The 13,229-nt window shown below is 47.9% G+C and overlaps 1 long non-coding RNA gene across 1 annotated transcript; it reads left to right on the top strand.

Moving 5' to 3' along the window:
• The first annotated feature begins 2,489 nt into the window (after positions 1-2,489).
• Positions 2,490-3,663, top strand: LOC106723996. The gene is made up of 2 exons (XR_001359750.1): positions 2,490-2,739; positions 3,296-3,663. It is a non-coding gene; the product is annotated as an uncharacterized LOC106723996 (long non-coding RNA).
• Positions 3,664-13,229: the final 9,566 nt, after the last annotated feature.

The following is a 13,229-nucleotide window of genomic DNA, read 5'->3' as shown; positions in this document are numbered from 1 at the left end:
AGGCCTTTAGCCTAATCAAGAGATTTATGGGCAGACAAATCTGCTGGGGAGCCAGACATCTACTCTAAATCGAGACATCACAAGTCATTTAGCAGCTGATCTACAGTGTCCCTGAGCTTCCTCGAGGTCAATTAGAGGACCTTATCCATTTAGTTCAGCTTTATGACTTTAACAAATGACTTGCTGTGTTTTTGTTTTGTTTTGTTTTTCTTTCTTTCTTGGTTACCAGAACTAATAAAAACTTCATGGAGATTTAAAGACACCTAATGAAATCATGAGGGTTGGATTTCATGCCTACCTGTTCTAGATCTTGTTTGGAAATACCACATGCCCAGCTTGAAAACAAAATGGAAAGCAGTCAAGGAATTGGGCATATTGTTATGTAGCCTACACAGATCAAGGAGACTTTGAAAGGTATGAAGAATAACATCACAGAACGTCCAGTGCCTGCCACTCAACATGGAGCCAGTCACTCGTGGGTGTGATAATTTTCCTGGCTTCTGCCTCTAAAAACATTCAGTGAAAGTTGGTGACTTGGCTGGTGTTTCAGACAAAGAAATGAGGGCATGGATTGAAAACAGACAGGGCTCTAAGGCTTTAAGAATGGCAGCTTTATGTCAAAATTCCAACAAAAATAGTTACCAGGGATTTTTTTTTAAGGCAGCAGAAGAGCCTAGATCTAAAATTCAGTGTATTCCCTCTCAACTAAAGCTCTAACAACGAACAGTTCTATCGCTCAGCTTCTGTTATTCTTGGCAATTCATATCTCAGGTGGCATCAGAGGTGGCCATACATATATATATGAAGTCAGCTTATAATTAATTTCTGTTAGAATTACAAATTTAACAGCATAGGGGTTAAATATTCTCAGGAGACAGGCACCACCACAAACATGTGGATAATGGCATATGACACGTATGAGACACAAGTGCTGACTTCCTTAATAAAGAGCTCTTAAAGGTGAATAAAAAATATAAGTCACCCAATGGAATAATGGGCTCTCACATATATGACAAATATTTTCATCTGGTGTGACATTTCCCCTTTGATTTTATTACTTTTGTGATTTTCACAGGCTTGGTGTTTTATGTGGTCACATCTGTAATTTTTTTCCTCTTGTTCTGTCCCCTTTGTGCTTAGTAAGGCATCCTTCATTCTGAAATGCATCGATTTGACTTTGGATTGGGGAGGGCATTAATTTCTGATCCATCTGTAAAATTGGTGTGTGGTTAAAGAATAAAAATAGACTCATTTTCCTAAATAATTAGGAATAATTGTTCCAGCTTCGTTTATTGAGCCCTCCTTTCTTTCCCCACGGATGTGAAGTGTAACCTTTATCATGTATTAAGCACTTTTGTGTGCTAAAAATAAAGTGTGATTTCGGTGTGTGTGAGTGCATGAATGTCTCAGAGGTGTGTGCAGGGTGGTGTTTGCCACACGTGCGTGTCCTTCCTTTTCCCTCTGCCCTCCCCACTTCCTCCCCAGAACAGAGGGAAGGAAGCCAGGGCAACATTAAACAGCTCTGCTGCTCTGGATAATGTCTGTGCAGGAAAAAAAACACGCAGGCTGAGGTTTTATAATTTGAAAACGATTACCTTGTGTCAAGCACCCTGCGGGGGACAGTCCCTGCCATGTCCTGGGCGCTCACTCCATGCCGGGCACTGTTCTGAGCATTTCCACGGATGACATCACTACATCCTCATGGCCACCCACAATGTGGGTGCTGTTATCATCACCCAGATTTTAGAGATGAGGAAACGAACACCCAGAGACATCATGTCACTTCCCCCAAAGTCATTTAGAAGGACAACAACCTACACCAGCCAATCAACAAAGGTGCTGGGATAATTACCTTCCTCCACACAGTTCCCCACATCAAAGACACATGTGTTAACAGACACGTGGAGAAAGGTCCCACAGGTGAGACTTGTCTGGTGGAAATGGACCTGGGATAGAAAGTGATGGAGCCAGGTGATTCTCTCTTTCTGAGAAACGTGGGCCACCTTCGGTTTCCAGGTACTCATCCACTCCTGTTGTTTTCATATCCACTCTTCTCCTTCCCAGGAAAGCTAAGAAGGGCTTTTCCTCTGTCTCCCCAATTCAGGAGGGCAGCATGGAACATTTACCACAAGATCATTCGGTAGCTCAGAGAATTCTGAATCTAAACCTTTGGAAATTACAGTGGGGCCTTGACTTACGAGTTTAATTCGTTCTGAGACCGAGCTAGCTAAGGAGCTCGTTAAGGAGCTCGTTAACTCAAATTACTCTATCAACTCAATGCAAAAAATCGGCTGAGAGACAGCTGGTATCTCAAAAAACTCGTTAGTCGGGACACTCGTAAGTCAAGGCCCCACTGTAGTGGCCTCTGGGTGCTTTCATTATTTATAATCAATTGTTGAGTTAACAGACTTTTTACTGAGTGTCTCAATGGGCCGGTAAGCTGACAGGCACCAGGGCGCACCGTCAGGCTGGGACGTGGCTCCCTGGCCAAGGCAGCATGGTGACTCAAGGGGTCTCCACCTTGGGGACCTGCTTCTTCCTCTGAAATGGGTCTCTGTTTACATGGATTCAGGAGAACCAAACATACCTCTGGATCGAGCCTCAGGAGTCCTGGATCCCCACACCCCCTTTGTAACTTGCCTCCTCATAACCACACCCTATTGCAGTGCTCTTCTCCCGAAGCAGGAATAGCGGCCCAGCTCTGCATTCTCTGTCGGCTGTCTCGAGCATCGTGTGTAGGTGAGTATTTCTTGCCATGTGCAAGTTGCTATATAATTGCAAAGTTTTACTCCTGGAAACCAGAAATATGTTTAGTTGATTTGTTTTTGTGTTTTGGTTGTTGTGTGCATATGTGTTCTCTTGTTGCTTTACCACCTTTGTTTGATCAGCAACTGGTTTGGCTGATCCAGACCTGATTGGCCTGTTGGCTCCATGTCAGTCTCTGGTCTGACCCTTGCCATCACTTTAAACTCCCTGAAGAGAAATGAGCTGCCTCCTTTTTTTCTTTTTCTTTTCTTTTTTTTTTTTTTTTTTTGTGTGTCAGTTCAAACCACATCCTGCCCATTTCCACTTTCCATAAGACAGCTCGTGACACCGGTGGTTTTAAGATGCGGCAGGCTTCAGGCAAAGCAACATGAGAGGCTTTTTTCACAGAAGTGAAAATAATTCACCCAGCGGTCAGCATGTCAGGTCTGGGCATCATGCTCACCCCGCCCCCAACTTGATCTGAACCCCTGATTTCAGGAGTGAATTGCTACTCAGCCTTCTCTCACTCTCTACTCTTACTGCTTTCTAGATAAAAACGAAGCAGGAGGCAGGGGTGATGGAGGTGCCACCGTGAAAGGGCTGCGTGGCGAAGGCATAGACTGCAGTAGTTGGAAAGGACTTCGGCGATGCTCTAGTCAGTTTGAAGCCTGGAATGGTACCTGGGTCTGGCGGTTCCTGGCTCAAGTTCAATCTAAGGAGACCAGGGGCACCCATCACTGCAGTTCCAGGACCAGGGGCGTCACTGGACTGGTGAATTCGTCCTGGTGGGTGGATGGGGTCCCCGTGGCTGAGCGGCACATGTCCCAGCTGGACACTGTTTGCCAAGAGCCAAAATGGAACTGACTCAGAGTTAAGCCCATCCTCGAGACACCAAATAAAATAAATGTTTTGAAATCATTTGATGCTTGAAGAAGAAAAGAATGAGGAGGAGAAGCAGCGTTACTATTAATGATGAGAATATTAGAACTCCGAGATTTGTAAACTGATGGTTTGGAATCATTTGGAGCATGATGGCAGACACCACAATCTCTCCAATGCGCACAGGAAACTGGGCAAAGTGAGGGGAGAACCAGGGCTCGAGGCAGGGCTGAGAGGGAGCCAGACCCAGGAGAAGGGCTCAGGGCCAGCCTGCATGGCCGGTGTCCCCGGCGTGTGTGGCCACAGCCGCCGAGGCCCAGTGCATGCTCGGGACCTGCCCTGGTGCCTCCTTCCCGGAGGGCCTGGCTGCTCCCACCCCAGGACTCAAAGACATCTCCCCAGAAACTTCTGACCCCGAACAATGTTTTCACCAGGGTAAGGCTCTCCTTATCATTCAAGGGTCCCAGGTGGCCTGTAAACGATTAACTTACTAACCCGGCTTTGATTCTCTCTGGGAAGCCAAGACTGAATGCCACCCTCACTCCACGCATGTGGCCTCCCGTTGTGCAGTCTCTCGGGGAGCAGAGCTGGGTGGGAAGGCGTCTCTGGTGAGCAAAGAGCCAGCACCTGGAAGGGGCCGACCCCAGACCTGCCCCAGCGTGAGTCGGAGCTAACTGTGGGCCCCGTGTGGGGACAGTTCCCCTTTGTCAGTTTAACGGACGCGAAGGAGCAGATAAGAGGTGCCGCACTGGGCTCACAGGTTGCACAATCAACCACTTTGCCAACTGAGGGAAGAGAGGACCTTTTCCCACCCCTCTGGTCAAAAACGACTTTCCTTCAGGGCTGTTCTCTCCGCATCTCCCTCCAGCCCCTATTTTCAGTTTTCAAGTTGGTCTTAGCTGGGTGTGGGGTTTTAGGGGGTGGGGAGAGCAGAGGGAGATATTCCTTTCCCTCCATCCAGCTCTGGCCTGGTATTTGCCTCGGCCTCCTGCTCCTTTTCCCGCCTCAAGATGTGCCTGGGGCTGCTGTGCACTGTGGCCCAGGGCTGGGTGCCTGTGGGGGCCAGACCTCAGGCCTCACTTGGGATGAGCTGATGAGCTGAGCCGTGTGGCAAACAGTGACTTCGGTGCTGCTGCATGGCCAGCGGAATCACGAAGCCTTCTGCTTGCCCAAGAAGGACATTTCTCTCTGGCAGCCGCATCCCCAAACTCACACCCAGCTGTTCGCCAGCCAGTCGGGCCCTCGTGCTGCCACGGAGAGCGGAGAGCGAGTCGCCTTCCCTTTGATGAACTGGGCCAGCACCCTGTGCTCCCACACCATCTGCACAGCCTCCCAGGCGATGGCTGCTCATTTGCTGCATCCCCATCACAGCCGTCTGTCTGAGCAGGTGCAAGACTTCACGGAGACAGCGAAGATAGAAAATGCGCGGTTTTACCTGATTATTAGCTAATTCAGCCACGCACTCTTGGGCGATGTGGGGCCCTCTGGTGCTTCAGTCTTGCTGTGGAGGAACTGCGTGTCCCATGGACCATCCACAGCAGGGGGGCTTTTAAAACTCAAAGGCAGGATAAGGCACAGCTGCGATTGCACTGATAGGCACCAATGCTCAAGGAAAAAGTAAAAGACTAGGAGAGGCAAACAACCCACAAAAGAGTGAGACCCGGAGAGAAAGCAGGAGAGGGAAGACGGGTGAGGGGAGCATGGGAGGTGCCACCCGCAGCTTGCACAAACTTCAGCCCGGGGCTTGTTGGACCCAATGCTGCTGCAGCCCGTGTGGCAATGCAGCCAGACCCTGAGGCCAGGAGAGCCAGACGGCCAGGCACAGCCCTCCCACCAAGGCCACTCCTCCTCTGGGTCCCTGCCTGGGGTACTGCTGGCGTTGCCCCAGGACTGTGTGGAGAGGAATGACCAGCTCAGATGGCCCTTTGTTCCTTGATCTCTGCTCCTCTGGGCTCAGGTGTGAGGGACCTACAGCCCGGCTCCCTGCCAGCAGGGCAAGGGGGACCTTGGGGCCCGAGCCCATCGTCATCTCACCTGTTCCCAGACATCAAGGGGAGGAGGCTCGGCGAAGCTCCAAGTTTCTAACAAAATGGGCTTAGACCGGTCCTGTGGCACATCCAAGGGTATTGAAGCTCCAAAGGGAATAAAGGCTGTGATGACCACACAGTGCTTTAGATCAAGCCTCATGGGGGGGGGGGTGCAGGTGTGAAGTACACATTGCACTCACACTGCTCCCACTTCTCACCCAGGGGACACAGGTGAGCCAGCCAGCGACCCTGACTGCCTGGTTCTGGCTCCTGTCTCCATGGATCTGATTCCTGTTCTGGGCTGGGCCTGGAGCTGGGGGGAGGGGGAGGGAAGGTCACCGTCTTCCCATGGGCTCATGTTTTACCGTCACTGAATTTAAACAGATGTGGTCAAGAATGGTGGGTCCCCAGGCTGACCCCCTCCCCACCCCCACCCCAACTCTGCCATCCATATCTAATCCCTAACCCCCACAACCCCCACAGTGGATCTCCTCTGGCTTCCTCTCCCCCTCCTGTGGGACCACCAGTTGCTCACCAATAATTCGAAGCTGTGTTTTGTGACAGAGACAATAAGTGTCAGCAGTTTATCTGCTGTGCATGATGCCAAGACTAAAGAGAATGAAATGGTCAAGGGAGAGTGTTGATAAGGGAGAGTTCACTGTGAACCTGTGAAAGGATTCCTGGAAACCCACTCTTCACCTGGGATGGGGAAAGAACCCACGTCTTCCTCGGTCTGAGTTCCTTTATCCTCACGGTGTCTTTTCCTTGTCGGGGCTTCTGGCTTCTCGTGGGGCCCTGGGCCTCCTCTGCTTCTCCACCTCTCATCCTCACTCCTGATGCACAGGGCACCGACAGGCACTTTCCCATCTGTGCCCACCTGGGAGGGACGGCCTCTTGTCACCGTGATGTGGGCAAGTACATGAGCATCTGCAGGGAATAAAGATCTTCCTGGGGTACAGCCGGTGGGAGGCAAAGTCTCCGCATTTTAAATGAGCTCGTCCGTAATGAAGAGGCGCTGACAGATAGATAAAGAAATCCCTACCTTTTTCACCCGCATTCCTACTTAGACTGTGCCAAGTTGTCTGCACCTAGATAAAGGTTGGAAGGAGGACGGTGTCACAGATTGCAACGGTGGGAGACTGTGTGTGTGTGTGTGTGTGTGTGTTTCTGTAGGTGTGTCCGCATGTGTGCATGTAGGTGTGTGCATGCATGTGTGTTTCTGTATGTGCATGTGTATGTGTGTGTAAATATTCAAGGAAGAGGGGGACAATTAAACATGATTGGAGAGGGTGGAGTAAAGTATTTCAGAAGCCCTTGGTTAGTGGTCAGGTGGAGCCAGGAGAGAAGGGAAGGAGACAAGGTCCTATTGCGCAGGTGTGGAGGGCTGAGCACAAGAAAGAAACCAGAAAACCTCTGTCTTGACTAGAACCTGGTTCAAGATGCACCTTTTGGATTCCTTAGGACCCCCATTGTGTTAGACAAGTCCTGGTCCTTTAAAATAGAAATTGGAGAAAAAATCCTTTTGAGGGAAAAGAGAGAGAAGAATCAGGAGCTTCTCTGAGTTGGGACAAACCCAGGCCCACATCAGCACAAGCAGGTGACAGCTTCCGGAGTCTGCCAGCCAGGGAAGAATGGTCTCTCCACTTCCCTGGGCGGGAGGTCCAGGGGACCCTGCAGTGATAGAAATCTTCCACTGGTCACTCCCTTTCGATATCAGCTGGGAAGCATTTTCTAATGAAACAACATGGTAAAAAGACAGAAGACACCTGAGGTCAAGACTGGCAAAGCCAAGGAGAGTGCGGGGATTGGTGCCACTGGGAGCAGAAACCCAGCTTTCAGGAGGGAGAGTCCTGGGAGGTGAGAAATGACTTCAGGCTGGGACCCCATGTGTCGGGGGCCAGATGTAAGCTGGCAAGGTCCTTGCACCTGAAGGGGTTAGCAAGCCTGGGACCCTTACCCACACAGTTTTCCCAGACTTGTTTGGATGGCGATTATCAGTAGAATGAGAGCAACCTTTGTAGAATGAGAACAGCCTTTCATGGCTTACCAAGAAGTCTGTAACTATTTACTGAGATATGCTGTACTGAGAACTTGTCCTTCTGCTGTGTCTCTCCCTTAGAGATTAAGAGGAACAAAGAATACATTCCTCTTGACAGACCTCCTATTCAGTGTGTTGTGTATAAACAAGATTGTGTGGCTAATAAACTTCACTTCAGTTCTTCGAGAGCTGGAGTCCTCCCGACCCCGCTTTCCTGTCTTTCTTTCTTTTCTCAATTCCTCCCTCCCTGCCTCAGCCCGGCTCAACCTGTCAGGCTGGCCCTGACACCCATGGCCTTGCCGCCCATCTCCCGAGTGTGTTCTGTGGGATGTTAGTCAGTGTCATTCATTAAAGGAAGCTCTCCCACTAGTTGAGTTTCCGCAGCACTGGGTTCGTCATTGCGGGACTTCTCACAGCCTTTGCAATGGGAATGTGACTCGACAAAAGGGAGATGTAACCTCTGGTCTTCCTCACATGTATTTGACAATGGGACCCTGTTTCTGCAAAGTGCCTCCTGAAGCTGGTGTTCCCCAGAACACTCTTGGGGAAGCACTGCGGTGCCAGTCACTGGAAATGTGGCTAACGTGCTAACTTAGAAACTTGAGTGCAGAGCCCAGGCTCTCATTCCACAAATCTATGAAGTTTCCTTAATCTTGCTTTGTACCCTAGAAGCCAAGACCCCTCCCCGCTCCCCCCCACTCCAGCCTCCCCTTCCCTGAAGAGGAGCCTTAGAACAATGCATGTGCTGGTCTTGACCTGCCTGCAGGCAGGAGTGGCCACCTTGACGATGGCTCTCCTCTAGCCCTCCTGAGAGCAGGAGGGAGCTCAGCCCACTTGGCAACCCTGTGCCAGGCTTGGGAAGCACTCTCCCCAGCCCTCCACCACACCCGTACAGGTACACCTGGAACCCACTCTGTCTGAGTAACACTCTGCCTCGGGGAAGACAGCCAGCAGGGTCTTTAGAACAGCCGAGGGTCATGGCCAGACCATAGTAACAATAATATGATTTCGTTGCTATAGAAGAGAATTCAGAATAAGGAGGATCTTGGACGCCATCCAGATGGTATTAGTTACAAAGGAACCAGAAGCAATGCCTCAGAGGGAAGGGCTCCTCTGAGGAGGTCCTGAGCCCGAGGCACTGCGGGATGGGGAGACTTTGGAGAGTATATAGGAAGAAGACTGGTCAGTCAGCATAGTTACTGGTTGCACAGCCCCCGGTGGTGTGTCTCCCTGGGAGACAGACAATTTGGCAGGTTGGGAATCTAGAGACCAGAACATCTAACCCCAGTCCAGCCACCGATGGGCTGGCTGACCCCAGGGCAAATCACTTTGTGTGGTTTCCTCATTTGGAAAGAAAAAAATAAAAGAGATAAAATCTGATCTACCTCTCAGAGGTTTGGGTGGTTTCTGTTTTGCTTTTTGTGAAGAGCAACTAATAAAAATGATACCAAATCCCCTCTGAAAATAAAGACAGGCTCCATGCATTTTTAGCAATAATAGCACGGACTCAAATTGGGATTGTGGCTCAATTTACCACGATAAAATCACTGGTAAATTTCTAAAAAGTCACTCCTTTGTCCACATACCTTCTCCATAGAAAATGGTTTTCTGTTAGGAGAAAATTAACGGACACTCCAAGTCATTCATTGGGGGATTTATGCATTTCTTTTCCCCAGTTGAATAGTGTCTCTCTCCGACTTTGGATTTTGGTCATATTTCAGAAATGGCTGAACTTCAGATTCTGAACTCTCACTTACTGAGAGTGAATTGAGAAAAATAATAAGATTAACAGATAAGTAAACAAACATTTTGATTGAGGCTGGAACCGTAGCTGTACTTCGGGCTACAGTATGGAATTACATGTTTCCATATTCTTTGTTGGTCTGCATGAAACCCAAACCCAGAAGGTTATATTAAACATAATCACCTCACTCCTCGGGGCCCTAGAAAGAGTTTTAAATGTGGCAACTTAAAGGTGTGCGATTGTGCTGACCACAATGGCACAAATGAGTGTTTTTGTTGCTTTTGTTTTTTTCAGAAAAAAATTAGTTCTTGGGGAGGGCAGGAAAGTACCACATTTCAGACCCCGTCCCTGACAAAGGGAAAATACCTTGATGGACCTCATTGATCCCTTAGGAAAGGTAGAGTAGATGGAAGGAAGTCTAATGCAGGTTTCATGTCATGAGAACCTGGAGCCTGGCCCTCAGGGGTGCTTCTCAGTGGAAACTACACTTCATTCGATATTTTTTGTGTAGTGAGTACATATTTCATGGACTCCTATCTTAAAAGCTTCTGATTGATTGGTGGTTGGGAGCCAGCCCTCTTATCTAACTGGACCAAGTTCCTGTGTTCTCTCCAAGAACCCAGAACATCCAGGAACATGAAGAGCTCGCTCTGTTCCTTCTCCGCTGACGTCATGTTGTTGAGATCCTTTCTCCTTTGGATTTTAGGTGGCCTTGCTAACAGCAAAGCAGGCATGTGGTTCACTGAGCCCTGCAGCGCCCCTTGCTCACCGGCAGAGGTGCTGAGAGCTCACTGTCAGCCAAGGAGCAACCTTCCATCGGAGGCAAGGACCTCAATTTGGTCACAAGGCCTACTCAGTGCAAGGACCTCAACCTCCACCGCTTCTATTTTTCCTGACATCAGGAGGGACCCCGCAGAGCTGCCTTGTCCAATGCGTATCCACTAGCCACATGATTATTTACATTTAAATGAAATCAAGTTAAATAAAATTTAAAATTTAGTTCCTCGGTCCCACCAGTCACATTTCAGATTCTCAAGGTGTTGACCAGTGGCAGGTAGAGAACATTTCTGTCACCCAGAGAGCCCATTGGACTGTGCTGCCTCAGAGATTACCCAGCCTAGGCCCTCGTTTAAATTCACTGACTTTTAAAAAGCTGAGACCCAAAAAGGTTAAATGACTTTCTCAAGGATTTTCCAGGGATTTGTGAGAATATATTTCTTGGCCATTTTGGAATCCTGGAGGATGCCCTTTATTTGAATCTTGATTGTTTTAAAATAAATTTTTTATATTAAATATATGTTTGATTTTTGTAAGTGAAATCGTCTAATATAAAGATGGTCTTGTAGTATAAAAACACTGATCCTTTTTGGAGATGCGCAACACTGTATAACCAGCAGTTCTCAACCTGTGGGTCGCGAACAATGAAAATACATCCTGCATATCAGATATTTACATTATGATTCATAACAGTAGCAAAATTACAGTTATGAAGTAGCAACGAAAATAATTTTATGGTTGGGGGTCACCACAACATGAGGAACTATATTAAAGGGTCACGGCCTTAGGAAGGTTGAGAACCACTGGATATTTTCCTATTTTCAGTGACGTGTGAATTTCACAAGGAAGTGGAAATCTGAATTAATTTTGGAGACCGAGAAACAGTGCTGTATTGATTCCCTATCCTGGGTTGTGCTGGCAACATTGTGATGCTGCTAAAGGCTCCAGGAACACTGGACTCAATGACATGAGAAGGCCGACAGTGCCCTGGAGTCGCAGGACCTGTCATTGTAACATCCACAGTCAGTCAATATCATTGGTCAGACCTGGGTGAAAGGACCAGGCTTACTATAGTCTGTGTGTCCTGAATATTCTTCAGAGACACTTAGCCCAGTTAGAGCCAAGATAGACAATAAATGTCTCCTCCCTCAACCAGTTTCTCATGCCAGATATCACGGGGCCAGAAGTCACAGTGGTCAGGCGGCTGAAGCCTTGCTCAGTTGCAGAAATCAAATACGAAGACCCAAAAAGCATTAACGATGGGGAATTCAGGACTCAGGACTCTTGAAAAAGGTCCCCTCACTGTATGGTGCCAGGTAGGTACTTAACGTATCGGGGTGGAGAGAACAGTTTGTAAAATATATAATTGTCTAACCATTGTGCTGTGCACCGGAAACTAATACAAAATAATATTGAATGTGAATTTTAACTGAAAAATAAATTTTTAAAAAATGTATACTGTTCAATAATTTACCAAATAAAAAATATATACTAATAAAAATAGAGAGCCCTGGCCAGGTGGCTCAGTTGGTTGGAGTGTCATCCCACACGCCAAAGAATGTGGATTTGATTCCCAGTGAGGGCACTTACCCAGGTTTCATGTTCAATCCCTGGTTGGGGCACATATGGGAGGCAACTGATCAAAGTTTCTCTCTCACATTGATGTCTCTCTCTCTCTCTCCCCCCTCCCTACCCCCTTTGTGAAAAATCAGTAAAACATATCCTCAGGAGAGGATTAATCTCTCTCTCTCTCTCTCTCTCTCTCTCCCCTCCCTACCCCCTTTGTGAAAAATCAATAAAACATATCCTCAGGAGAGGATTGAATTTAGAAAAAAGAGAGAGAGAGAGAGAGAGAGAGAGAGAGAGAGAGAGAAAGCTCCTCCCAGAGAAAGGGCCCAGAAATGTCATCTGAGAGCCACCTTTCCAGCTAGGCTTCCTTGTATACAATTTGTCTCCATAGAGATCAAAGGAAATTCTGGGTAATTGTTTTAAGTTATTAATTAAATGAAATTGATCTGCAATTATTCCAACGCTTAACTGAACCATGATATAGAGAGAAGATAACAAAGAATCTGGGCTCACCATGATCTTTATTAATCTCCTTGTTATAATGAATACCTCTCCTTATGTGCTTCTGAGCACTTGCAATAAAGAAATAAAAGAAAGCAATGGAGCATCTCCTCTTGGCACAGTGGGTTGTGTTTCTCTGACTCTGGGGCCTTGACTTGTTGAAGAAGACACTATGAAAGGCCCGTGTCCCCATGGATGTGATTTCACTGAACAGACACTGAGAATTGGGGCAGTGGAAGAAGTTCTGGCCAGTGCTTCAAGTGAATTCCATGATTCAAAGGTGTATTCCAGAATAATAAACCAACTTGTAAGAACCCAAAAAACAAGAGACCAAGGTGAGAAAGACCAGATGAGGTACGGGGCATACATCAAATAGGTCGGGCCAAGTAAGGGCCAGAGCCCAGAAAGTCTGAGAATTAGCGAACCCAACACTAGTATTCTGCTCTCTGTTGTAATTCTGCCCTGTATGGCTGAGCAAGGGCTCACTGAGTTTTCCAGGAAGTGCTGAGGTGGGGCAGAAGGTGAGGCCTAGGTGGCAGTGCCAAGAGTACCTTCCTCCTCTCCAGGTGAGACCTTCTCCCACCTGGACTCAGTCTGAAGATGTGATGTGCTGTGTCGTGCCCGAAATGGGCCCTCTAGTCTATAGCACCCTGACCATCCAGGTGCTGGTGTACTCACATTTCTTGGAAATAATAATTGGTTAAACCAGATTTTTTTCCTAACCCTGGACCTATTTTAGGAAGGAAATGGAGGAAGGGAGAGCTGTAAGGAAGACTTTATCCTTGTAGACTTTGAGGACAGAGCTAGGAAAGAATTTTAAGTGGTCCAGAGAAGGAGTGTGGTGGTGCATAGACAATAGACAGGAAGCAAGATGAAATGAAACCAAGGAAAACTGCTCAGCTGTGGTTGTAGAAGTGAAGGCTGAGTTTTAAAGAACCTGTCCCCACAG

This window comes from Myotis brandtii, unplaced genomic scaffold, assembly GCF_000412655.1.
Source record: "Myotis brandtii unplaced genomic scaffold, ASM41265v1 scaffold69, whole genome shotgun sequence".
Classification (NCBI taxonomy): Eukaryota; Metazoa; Chordata; class Mammalia; order Chiroptera; family Vespertilionidae; genus Myotis; species Myotis brandtii.
Note: the sequence above shows the minus strand (reverse complement) of the source record. Positions and strands in the feature narration are given on the sequence as shown.